The sequence below is a fragment of the Anser brachyrhynchus genome (genome assembly GCF_964034855.1).
Source record: "Anser brachyrhynchus genome assembly, chromosome: 17".
Taxonomy (NCBI): domain Eukaryota; kingdom Metazoa; phylum Chordata; class Aves; order Anseriformes; family Anatidae; genus Anser; species Anser brachyrhynchus.
The window spans coordinates 12,693,246-12,705,976 of record NC_137710.1 but is presented as its reverse complement, the minus strand read 5'-3'; the positions used below and the strand labels follow the sequence as shown (position 1 = coordinate 12,705,976).

At 43.8% G+C, this 12,731-nt stretch overlaps 1 protein-coding gene across 1 annotated transcript in view; it reads left to right on the top strand.

Annotated features, from left to right (window-relative positions):
* Positions 1 to 12,731, top strand: part of TBX3 (T-box transcription factor 3) — a 241,275-nt gene that overhangs the window by 70,485 nt on the left and 158,059 nt on the right. The window contains exons 12-14 of the mRNA XM_080559595.1: positions 445 to 543; positions 5,225 to 5,332; positions 5,462 to 5,620. The gene's annotated coding sequence lies outside the window, so the exon portion shown is untranslated. The remainder of the gene's footprint in view (positions 1 to 444; positions 544 to 5,224; positions 5,333 to 5,461; positions 5,621 to 12,731) is intronic.

Genomic DNA, 12,731 nt, shown 5'->3' with positions numbered 1-12,731 from the left:
ATGAATAAAAGTCTTATGGTGACATTGCTCTGATGAGAAGCAGCATGAACTAGTGGTAGTGAGTACAGTCTGGAAATCAGCATTCTTGGTTATTATGCCTTAATTTATCTTTGACTTTCTGACATCAGAGAAGTCACCTGAGGTCAGAATTTAAAGGTGACTCCTGCCCATCCTTCCATTGTTAACTGTACAGATTGTGCTTACGTGGCTTTACTTGAAGATTGAAGGTTCACACTTTGTCTCTGAAAGGCAGAGGATAGTACCCACCAAAGCACAGGCTTATCCTGTAAATAATAGATTGCGAAAGTGTTTTTTCTCCTGAAGGCAGAATGCACAAGGATGAAACAGAGATTCCCTTTAGAGTAATCGTTTATTGGAAAAGTTTACTTCAGGTTCTTCCATGGCATTTTTCATCTCCCTGTTTTCTCTGCCATTTTTGTCCAGGTTTAACAGTCTGGAAGAGATGCCCTCTGACCATCTGCTCTGGTGGATCATCTGTCCACCCATACATCCAAGCTTCAGATGTCAGTCCCCACCTTTAAGGTAGGTTCAACCTTGTTTTAAGAACCTGGATTGAGAGCAAAGTCTCAGACTGTACAAACTCACAGTGAAAGGTGTGTTTTGCATGTTCTTTCCCCAGAGAGCTTCCAGACCACACTGACAGGAGGTGGGACAATGTACCCCCAGGAAACTGGGACACAGAGGTATAGATAAGGCTGGACTGCACTAGTGCAGAGAGTAGGCACTGCAAACAACCTTGGACCCAATATTCCTGCAAAGTGAGACTAAACGTGTAACTCCAGGCCATTCTTCCTGTCTCTACATAGACATAGCAGTTCCTTGACTTCAGCTAATTACCATGCTCCCTTGAAGGAGATGTGATGCCTCTCCCAAGCTTCTGTGCTAGCATCATGAGAGAACTGATCTATGGGCTATTCAGTGGTTACTTACATCATTCTTGTGTTTCCAGCCATGTGACTTGACCGCAGGCTTTCAGAAGGTAATCTGGGGAGATTTTATCAAATGTAAAATGTTCCTAGACGTTACTGGAGCCATGATGTAATGAACCAAGGTTTTGTTCTTTAAATTCCTATTTGCTGAAAACCACAGGCCCCAAAAAACTGTTCCAGAGAAGCTGCAGAGTTGTAAGAAGGAGACTGAGATCTTGCGCTGGGGCAAGCCATTGTCTGCTGCAGTGCTGGGGAGAAAGGGTTTCCAGCTGAGTCCTGTGTTACTGGCTTGGTGAGGTCTGGGTTGAACCTCTGATTTGGACAACAGCCTCTTCACAAGAGCCACTCTGTTGTTTCTGCTGCTGGGCTGGGAGGTGTTCCAGAGGAAAAGGGAGTGTGACCAGGCCTGCAGTGAACCTGGCTGCTCCTAATTTGTTGCTTGTTTGGAGCTTTGGAATTTGCTGTAACTGTGGCTGTTTCCTTTCCTGTGAAGACAGTCCCAGTCCACAGTGTTGCCTCAAAATACCAAAAGGGTGACCCCCTCGTGTAACACCCCTCAGTAGTATCATCTGTGCTGGAGCTGAGAACCTAGTTTGCACTATCTCATAGCTCTGAAACACCTTTAAACCCCTTTTTCGAAGGACAATGATTCCTGTGTCACACATCTGTGAAAGTCTTCCTGGCATATTTTTATCTACCCAAGCTGGGTTGAGACAATGCTGAATTGATGCTTTAGATTTCAGTACCTATTGAAATCCCCTGAACAAATGATGCTATTAATTATGGGGTATGGCTTTGATGAACGATGCATAAGGGACAACATTTCATTTTGTCTAAGGGGAGGTAAGTGGGATGGGGAGCTTCTGAGTGTTCAGTGATGCAGGAGAGGTCCTGGGTGTTGCCTGATCAAGGGGAAGTTGCTTCCTCTCTGTAGAGTGCTGTAAACCCAGTGTCAAGTCAGTGTGGCATCTGGGTTATGTCACCTTCTGGTGGGGCAACCTCTTCATACATCAGATTTTCACAGACAGAAACCAATTCAGCACTTTACCTAAAAAGCTTGGAGAATTACTCTAAGAATTATAATTTAGTCTTAAATGGCTTCAGATCTGCCTGCCTGACGGACTGCCCCATCCCCAGGCCATATTAACACTGGAGTAATGAGTTAGGGATTCAGGTTCTTATTCAGATACATGAGATGGGGTAAGGTCATGGGACATTCTCAAGGAGCACATCGGGATCTTGGCACTGTGTCTTTCCCCACATCCTTTGGAACTGCCCCAAATTGGTGAACAGGAGTCTAATGAAAGCCATTTATATGACAAGGTTGTAAGAGAGGCTTGTTCCTTGCGTGATGTAAAAGGCTCTTTCACAGCTTTGATTTAGTAGCTAGCCAAGTTAATTTCTGTGTATGTGTCATTGTGTTTTGGTGCTGGGAGGTCATGATTATGCTAAAAAGTTGAATGAATTTTTGGGACACCTGAAGCTTTTGTTCTGTACAGCCAACCCTACTTGTCATTTAAACCTAGTTCATCAGAGCTATCTGAGAACATCCATAGCTGGCTTTCACAAAGGTTCTTCTGGACAGGGTAATGCAGCGTTAGAAAACTATTTTGGGGGGGACAAGAGGATTACTCTCAGTAGTGGGACTGCTGGGTAGTAAGTTTGTGAGATAAGTAAGTTTGTGAGCCACACCAGCTGGTGTGACTGGTGGAAAACAAGACCACTGAAAAGAGACAGAAGAAGGAAAATCAGGAGAAGAAAGTGGCATTGAAAGTAAGGATATTGTGAGGAGAGTATTCACTCCTGTTAAAGCACCCAAATGACAAGAAACTAATCAGAGTGCATGACACTAAGCTGTAATCAAGAGGAGTCTTAGCAAAGACAGAAGGTGGGATTTCTTTTAACTGAGTTTAGGTGTTTACATTGCAGTTGCTTACATGATTTAGTCATCCATATTCCTGTTTAATGGTTCACTTCAGGATAATGTGAATCATGCCTTGGAAATCTCTATTTCTTATTATTAACTCTAAAGGTTTCCTACTGATACTGGCTCACGTGGAGAAATCTATACTGCGTTCATCTTCCTTTGTCAGAAATGCACCCAGTGTGTCAGGGAAAGAAAACAGGTGTCAGGATTAGAGGGAGGGAGACTTCACTGCAGTAACAGGGCAGAAGCTCTCATAAGGAGGCTTTGGAGTCACAAGGACCAGAAGAACCCTTTAGGTAGTAAGTTTAAAACAAATACAAGGAAATAATTTGTGACATCAGTGGCTACATAAATTGCGGAAGTCATTGGCAAGTTACACGATGGCCAAAGGCACAAATACGTCCAGAGCACATTCAGATGTGTAAATGGAGGGTGGCTCCATTGATGGTTGCACTAGCCACCTGTTGTAGGCTGCCTTTAAGCATTATTAAAACAATGCCCAGGTAAAACAGGGAAAGGTCAGTCCTGTGAGGACCTGTTTTGTTTGTGTTTTTGTTTGTTTGTTTGTTTGTTTTTCTCTCTTTAAGTGTCTGTTCCTGCCTACTTGTATATATCAGGTACCGAGCTAGGTTGATTTTTGGTCTGACCCTGTATAGCGTTTCTTATTCTTGTTCCAAGTGCTTCTTGCATCCTCCTGCCCTTATGACTCCACTGGAAGGTTTCACTGTTTTTTGTCAGTCTAGTGTGTATTCCTGCTTTTGTGTCCAGCCTGTCGACATGCATTGACACGTAGGACATGACTGCAATGGGACCAGGTGTGAGTGGTCAGACACCATTTCTACATACCAGTAAGATTAAGGGGATGTTGTCCTTGTACCTTGTTTTTTGCAGGACATGAAATGTCTCTAGCCAGCCAGTCTTGCTTCTTTTAGGGCTCCCCAGACTCAAGGGGTGTTATCCTTCCAAAAATAAGGCATACAAATCCAGAAACGTGATTTCCAAATAGCCTGCGAAGGTGAGAATTAAAGACAAGCGTGAGGCCTCTTTCAGCTCAGACTGTCATGTGGGCATGCTCATGCTGTGTGGCAGGACAAACTGTTGAGACATCTGGATGGGTTCATGTGAGTCCGGGGGTTTTGAATCATTTTGCTTGGGAAATCCCACAGTACTCCACTCATTTCACTGACAGGCAGCTCATGCCTCCGCATGACAAAACAGAGACAGACCCTTTGCAAAGCATAACAGAGGAGGATGTTCTGTTTGCAGTCCAAAATTGTTCTCACAGTAACATCATCCGACTAGTTTAGCCCTCCAGATGGAGCAGGGTATGTATCTAGCAGAGATGTGATGTAGAAACATCCAGAAGGCTTTTTTTTTTTTTTTTTTTTGATAGTTCTGGACAAAACCTGTTCCCATCCTCCTTGGTTTTACATGTCTAATTCCAGCGATCCAGTTTCCATGTGGTGTTTAACATCACCACTCATGAGTCTTCCCAGATGAGGATCTATTTGATACCCTTCAACTGAAAGACTCCTGACGTGCATCGACACACACCTGTAATATCGGACTGAGCAGAGCATTTAAATGTATTCTTGGCTCAAACTAGGCCTGAGAGTGGGTGAAACTTGGCGCTGAGGGGGGAACATGAAGTGAATGCCCCATGAAAAACATTTAAAATGTAGGCAGGGTATGAACTTGGAGCCAATGTTTACTGCATTTTAATGCAGTTATAGGGCAGTCGTCTGACCTCCTCACCTAATTTGCAAATAATCTTGTCAGAACAAATTAGCCCATGCTGAGCCTGTGCTGTTGAGACTAGATGGTTATCAGGACCTGTGCTAGCTAATTTTAAGGTAGCTCTGATGTCTCTACAGGACAGTGCAGTGACAGTGGCAGTGACTGCAGTGCAGGGGTGTGCTTTTGTATTAAACACAGCGTATGCACAAAAACACTTGTCTACAGAAACCTGGAATTAATGGTCTTCCTGTCTGGTTTCTTTCAGGCCATTTCTGTTTCAGGGCTGAGTGTTGAAAATAGAGATTTGAAGTACATTGAAACTGCAGCTCTGAACTCTGTGAAGTGCTTAATTCATCTTAATAGAGGTGTTCACTCTAAACCCAAAAAGCTCTTAGTTGAGATTTAGCCTGTGGTTTGATATTACAAATTGTTTGGTGGTAACATTGGTTTAAGATGTTGTCTCCCGGCCTCTTGTTCGTACTGCTATGCTGGCAAAACTACTCATGTGGTTGCGAACCAGATGGGAGGAGCAAGCCAACCTCACAAAAAATAAAATAAAATGAAATGAAATAAAATAAGTTTGTTGTGTTTGTTTGTTTGTTTAAAACAGGAAAATTTCCTCAGTCTGGTTCAGAGCCTGGTCACACAGTTTTGCTGGCAGAAGTGAGTGGAAAGAGCACTTTGGCATGGAGGGGAAATGAGCAACAGAGGGTGAAAGGTGAGCAGCAATTACAGATTCTGGTAATGCGACTGTGTACTTTATAATATCAGATCATGATCTGGAAGTGATCTCAGCATGTAAAAAATGCTCAAATACAAAATTGTTGGTCTTAATCTTCACTTTTAGGTGTCTTGGCAGACACTTCCAATATGTGTCCTTATCTCACAGTTTCCAGCCATCTTCAAAGACTTTTCCAGCTTCTCGTGTTTTGCAAGTTCAAAATCCTGCACCATCCTGGTACTGAAAATGTGGGAATGAACAAAATAATTTGAGCTGAATGACAGTGTAAGTATCAGCTGTCACTTGAAGGAATGTATCTTTCATTTCCGTAATGAGTTTGTTGAGAAAGATCCCATTTTAATATAAATGAAAGCAGAATTTCATGGTGACTTTGTCAAATCTAGAAGATCTTGTCATTTAAATCCAGTTTGCCACAGAACATAAAGATCATTTGCTCTATACCACATCAAACCATCTAAATACAAAGGTACGCTGAAGAATATGGTGAGGTACCTGGAAAAAAAAAATCTATGAAAAGAACAAACTTTCAAGGCACTAGAAAGTGGAAAACTAATCTCATTGAAAGTTTGCTGACACATTCCCAGGAATGGAGTTGTCTGATAAATAAATCAAACAAAAAAAAATCCAGAACACAGTGGAATGCCCAAATGATTTGGTTAAAGAAACCTTTGCTTTGTTTAATAAATCCTGATGGCTTTGATGAAATTTCCGTTTGCAAATCTGAGTTTTATTTGACAGGAGAAAATTTGTATCTCCAGTCTGTGAAAAAATGTCTTGTCTGCCTTCTTCCATCCGTCTGTCTCTGCATCAACAGAACAAAATTCAAATAGTTTCCAAAGAGCATCTGGCATATATGCTGAAAACAAAACTTCAACATCTCTTCAGCTATATACAGATGCATATCCTAATATAATGCTCTAAACAGCTCAAAATCTCAAATATCTCCACTGATTCATGTACCTGATTAATGAAACTGCTTGGTCCTGAAGTGTGGAGTTTGCCCCTCAGTTAACCAGGAAGTTCGTTACGTTTCCGACCAGGCCCGTGCCCTTGCCTACAGCCTTGTGTGACGAGCTGGGAACCCCTTCTCCCTCTCCATCACTTCCCTACATCACCCTACACAGCGAAAGAGAGGGAGAGAGGAATTTCCGCTTTGATTTCTTTGCAGAGCCGTGCAGACAGAAGCAGCTCAAGGGAATCCTGCACAGCAGAGGTTAATGTGACCCACATATAATTGTGTGAAAAGATGCCACTCTGCGCCTTTGTCAAAGAGGCTTCTTGTTACAGCCCAAGCTATCTAGTCCCTAGCCCCTTCAGCAAAGCGCAGTTTTCTTGCATTAAATCACCACTGCCCTCTTGCCAGCTGCTTAGAGTTTGCACATTATACAGAGGAGATGTATAATATATATTTATATATTTTTAAAATGTGACAGATTGTCTTGGAACATATGTGGTATTGCCTTGAAATGAACTACGTGCATGTGATGGCCAAGCCAGCAGACCTAGTGTATGTGTGTGTGCGCGTGCCTGTGTGCGTGTGGTTTGTATTTTTTTCCTTCTGTTGGAAATCTGAGAGGCTGGGACACTTGAGCTTTTCATGTTGCTTCTCTCTGAAATATTCATGATGAGTTGACGACCTTGATTCTTTGATACCTGCCATTTATTTATGTGCCACTGACGATAACTGCTGCTAAGTACATATGTCAGTGACATGGTTGAGTGAGTTGGATGATAAGGAGAAGGAGGGCATCCGAGGGATGTGTGTGCTGGAATAAGATTACTTTATAAGCTCTCAGGGCATTTTAGGAGGCTGCCATGCCATCTTATTCACCCCCTTTTGTTTTTCTGACTAAAAACCCATTTTCTTTGCTTCTTCTCCAGCTTTTTCCTCTAACTAGGAAGACTGCTAGCTCATCGCTGCTTTTCTTATAGATGATCACTGGCTCAGTAATCAAGTGAACTGCTAATGAATTAGTCAATTACTCTTACATTTTAAAAAGAGAGAGAGAGAGATACAAGTCTGGGGAGACCCAAGGAATTCTTCTCAAGTGAGAAAAAGATTGAAATGGAGTCCAGGGAGCTGGTTAGCTGGTCACAAGCATTTTGGTAGTTTGTAAAGGCAAGGAAGGATGAGGGAAGAGCAAAGGAAGGTAAAAAGAAGCAGGTGAGCAGATAAGCACCAGTATCCCACAGATACTGATACAGATGTGAAATGTAAGCAGACAAATGTCATTGCTTTTGAGTCATTTCCATTTGGAAGGATTGTAACCTGAAGAGCATTAGGCATAAGGTTTTGGGGGTGGAGGGAAATATATTAACAAAAAGGGTTATGGAAGTGATGAAATAACGAAGAATATGGGGAAAAAGTTCCTGAGTGAAAATCAAATGCAGTCCAACATGAACCAGTCATCACTGTGGTTGGCAAAGCCTAGTTCAAGCCAGGCCTTGACTGGGAAGTGGACAGGTGATGGACACAGCTGGTCCCCTGCTTCTGGATGCTGAAGAAGGTACTCTGATAGCTAGATATATATTGACAAGAGTTTTCTTCCACCCAAGCCATGAAGTGAGGGAAGCCAGGGCAAGGGAGACGATGCAACAGAACCTCTCCTGCAGGGTCTCTTCTCACTGTATTTTGTATAAAAAAACTCCAGCTCAGTCTCTTTTTTGGGCTTTCGTTTTTTTCCCTTTCAGAAGTAAAAATAAGCACACACTTATATTGCAGTTTACATTCTCCTGAACATAATTTTCTTCTCTGTAAGAAAAAATGGGGAAAGGAAAGAAGACACTAGGGTAGAATTGAAATGCAAAAAGCACAAAAGGCTTCTGTGTATGCATCTTAAATCTGCAGCCATTCTAGAGAGGCAGGAGATAAGGTGGCTTAGGGAATGCAGCTGAGTCCGGAGAGGCATTTATTTAAGATTGATATCGAACCTTGGAATTGTGAGTGGGAGGGTTTTTTTTTAGGAAGGAACAGGATGTTGCCAGGAGGGAGGGAGGCTGGCTAGGATGATTTATTATAAGAGGTCAGTAGCAGGAAGTCACTGGAGATACGCGATGGTCTAAAACGCAGGCCAAGGAACCCGGGTGAGGACACTGCTTTCTGCTCTGAGATCCTGGCTCCTCAAAATAGAGCCAACAAAGTGACTGGGTGGTCTAATTTAGGGTCATCTTTGGTGGTCCCGCATACTACATGTGTTTTGGTCAGCTCCCTTGTCTGCCTGTCTCCGTGCACAATGACCCATCCTGCTCTTGGGTCTGTTGCACAGGCTTGTACCGTTAAAAAACAAAACAAAACAGAAACTGCATTTGTAAGAGAGATTTCAGGCCCGTCTTAGGGCAAGAAGTCATTTGGTGCTTATACAGATAATTGTGCACATGGCAGCTACTGAGAGCATGAAGTAGTCATATTTATCATGGGGCTCCCTCCCCCGCGATAGGAAAATTCCCTGTGAAACAGAAATGGAAAGACTGGTGAGAGAAGAGGAGTCACGGCCGGGAGTGACCTTCCAGGCCATAAACAGAATTTGGAAGTTGAGCTGGATGTAAAGCTTTAACTAGTTGTCAGTCTGAAATCTGCAACTCCACGTCAATGTAATGGCCCGCTGAGCTCAAGCAGAACCACTGCAGAAGTCTGTGCTTTTTGATACTCACGACACTAAATAAATTACTGAATATTAGGCACATTGTCTGTCTAACATACCTCTGAGTGTCACTTATGTGTCTTTTGCTGTCCTCTCATCTGACCCAGTCAAACCTGGAGTCCTCTTGTGCTGGGAGCAGTTGTCCTTCCTGGGAAGAGAGACAATGTCCCAGAGAAACCTCAATTCAAATGGGCAGGAGTGTAGGGGAAAGGATTTTCCCTCCCCTGGGAATTGAAGCATGGCTTGGAAAGCAGCTGGTGAGCAGTGCTTTGGAGCGAATGGAAGGATGCCCTTTGAATTCAGAGGTCCTTAAATGACTTGCCAAAGGTCATACAGCGAAGTTGGTACAGGGCTAAGTTCACGTCCTCTTTATAGGGGTGAATATCAACCCAATTCTACAACATTCATGTTCAACTTCCAATTATTGCAAACCCAGCTGTGTTGTGGGTTTTTTAGTGCATTCAAAGCGTGCTGCTGTGCTTTTTCTTTCTACAGCTATTCTGGTTGTCCCTGCTGATAATAGCAGAGATTGGATCTACCCAAGGGGTAACATCTGAGCATTTAATGCTGTCCTTTTATCTAATGTCCTCTAGCCTGTGGTCCTGTTGTCCCCGCGCAGCTTGGTATGTGGTGATGTTCACTCTCCTGCTTACACTCAGTGAATGATTTATCATGTGTTATCAGTAGGACTCTGTACAGTGTCCAGGGACAATGTTTTCTTCCATCTGGTTCCAAGCTGGTGGAACACCCTTCCATATGGTTTTCACATGTGGTTCTCCTAGTACCTCCCTTCTATTTTTTCCCTGTGGATTCATCACTGCGCAGTTTGTATAACAACTACACTTTGTTTCACTTTATAAATTAATCACATACATGAATTAAAACTTCATCAACTGTGGATATTTTTTAAATGACAGAGGAAACCCTCCAGCTGGGTGAATCTATCTTCTAGAAGAAATATCCTGTCCCACATCATACTGGAAATGAACTGCTGCAGTGTTTCACAGCACTCTTCAGTCAGATGTTAGGCTACGGCTTGCTCTGGAGCAATCGTATCTAATAATATGTGTGAAAGTCTTTTATTTCAGCTCTGCTATTATGAAGGTGCTATTTGCAGGTTCATAGCATGAGCAGGACAGAGACCAAAAAAGATTTTTTTATGTAAATTGTCACAAGACACAGTGATTTACAAAGACCTGATACTGGGCACTCCAACAGACAAAGAGCTTTGTAACCCCAGCCTTTGAGTGATCCAACCTGTAAAGGGGCTCCTCTGTTAGAATCAGTTGCTGCTGGGTTTACTGGGCTTTGCAGATAACTTTTCTCTGTGGTCTTTGTTGATTTTATGTTAGACCTGGTAACACGCTTTTATCTTATCTGGCTTTTTCTCTTCTTTGCTCTCTGCGTTGTTTGCTATTCCAGAATAAATATGCAGACAGCCTGCCCCTGGAGGCCAGTGCACTGTGTTCCTCCCAGAGAGCATGCAAATATTTGCACCACACCAGGCTCTGAGCCACGAGACGTGAGCAGCCACACAAGTAGGTGCAGCAGAGGGCAGGGGTGGGAAGCCAGAGGGTGTGAAACCAGCAAACGGCAGCTGGGGCAGTTGGCGTGGAGCACTTAGCAAGGGACTGCCTGGTCTTCAGAGCAAAGATGGGGCACCAGGGAAAAGAGGATGTGTCTTTGGGGGTGTATGCGTAAATGTGCATGCCTGTGTGAGTTTGTGGTAAGGCCTCTGCATGTGCTGTGGTGGGTGTCATCTGGTGAATGTACGTGGGCAGCAGGTTCCCGTGAACAGCAGCAGGGATGGTACTCCAAGCCAAGTGCTGTTTTCTGGCGTTATCCATCCTGCTTCCAGACTCCTGTTTTTCAAAATAGCACATGGCATGTGTGTATGCTTCTGTGTTTCTGTGGGTTTGAAATGGGCATGGTGGTGTACGGGGGTGTGTGTACTACCCATGTGATACGTATTGAGCTGAGGCACTTTGTCTTGAGCTTTCTGCCCTTACAGACACACCTTGGATCTGTTGAGGGTTCAGACCTTATCCCTTCACAGAAGGCCAAGCTGTGATGGAGCCAGAAAAAAGCTCAAAAAGTCTTTAGGCCTTTCTGTGCCGTTTAGTTTCTCATTGGAAAGAACAAGTCTTTCCTCAGGTTTGCAAGAGGGAATCCCTTTCCCCAGTGCCCATGGTGTGGTCATGGCACCTGAAAATCCTACTTCTGGAATGACTGGCATCTTAGAGATGCTTCTCCTTGCAAAGTTATTTGGAATATCACCCCTATTTTACATCCCATCCCTAAGCAGAAGATCTTAAGTAGATTGCAGTGATGATGACTGTCCAGAGAGAAATAAGCCACCACTGCAGCTAGTGCAGCCATCACACCCAGGGAGTTAAGCAGCAATATCCTAAACTCCTGCTTTCTCGTCTCTTCCTAGCACAGGCATTCTTACAGCTCCCTGGTGGTCCCCAAAAAATCTCCAGAAGGAGTTACAGTTGGCTTTCCCTTAGATTTATTCCTTGATTCGCTTCACTGGGGAATGAGGGAGGACGAGGAAGGGGTGAAGGCATTTTTGTGCAATTGTGGCACTCATTTGTGGCAGTGTCACCCTTTCCCACCTGTGGGGACAGGCCAGAGGAGAAGCATGAGGGTGCGAGGCATTCGCCGAGACGTGCACTATTTCGCCTTTGAAGGTCACCTCACCGCTGCCTCCCTTGTCGCCTCCCTGCACGTCCTCCCACCCCTCTCACCTCACTGAGCTTCTTTGATTTGGAACCACCGCTGGCTTGGCTGAGAGGGCTTCTTTTTTTTTTGTTGGTTTTGGGGGTTTTATTGTTTGCTCACTGTTGCCTTTTTCCAGTCTGAAGTTTGCCGCCTCCTGGCCTCCAGGCTGGTGACCCTGGTGCGAGCTGTCGGGCCTTGCGCTGCACACCGCCTTATCAGCGGGGAGGCTCTTTCGTTTCCAGCTGGGACTTTTGGTCTGGATTGGATCCATCATGCCACCAGGTCTGATTGATGGCCTTATTGACAATCTGGTTGACCCTTGTTCGGCAGGCTGACATGCTCTGTATTTCACGGGCCAGCATTTGATGCGTATCAAAGAGGTGGTCAGGTCACCAGAACAGCCAATTAAAACGATAAAGAGGGAGGAGTGGAAGATGAGGTTTTAACTCTTTCCAGCCCATCGTAAACATCTTTACAAAGTGCAGGTATTGTCTTCTGTCAAAAAGGAGGGCTGGGAGGGAGGCAAAAGCAAAGGTCCACTTATGTAACAATTATCTATGGGAACTCTTTAAAAATTGAATAAGCAGGGGTCAGGAAACAATTAGCTGTCTATGTAGTTGTCAGTTATTTAGAGTCTGGAATGAGACTGGATCAATTTGCTAGCTGTCCTTTCTTTCTTCCTTTTTTTTTTTTTTCTGAAAGCATATTATAATAAGAGACCATGAAGTTCAGCATAGGTTTGTGAGTATATAATAATCCATGTTAAATTCAAACACTGCTTAGAAGACAAGGATTTTGTACCATTGCTGTTGTTACCTGGAGAGGAGAAAGGGACTCCCACTACGATGCTGGTAGCTGACAGCCAGCAGAAGGTAATAAATTCAGGAGCTATTTAGCAACAGCTTCTGAATAATGGTATCAGAAGAACATGCTCTTCACACGAGGAGCCTAATGAGGGAGAAGTGCTAGAGCCAGGGATTAAGGGTACCATTGGGATCACAGGTAATAAA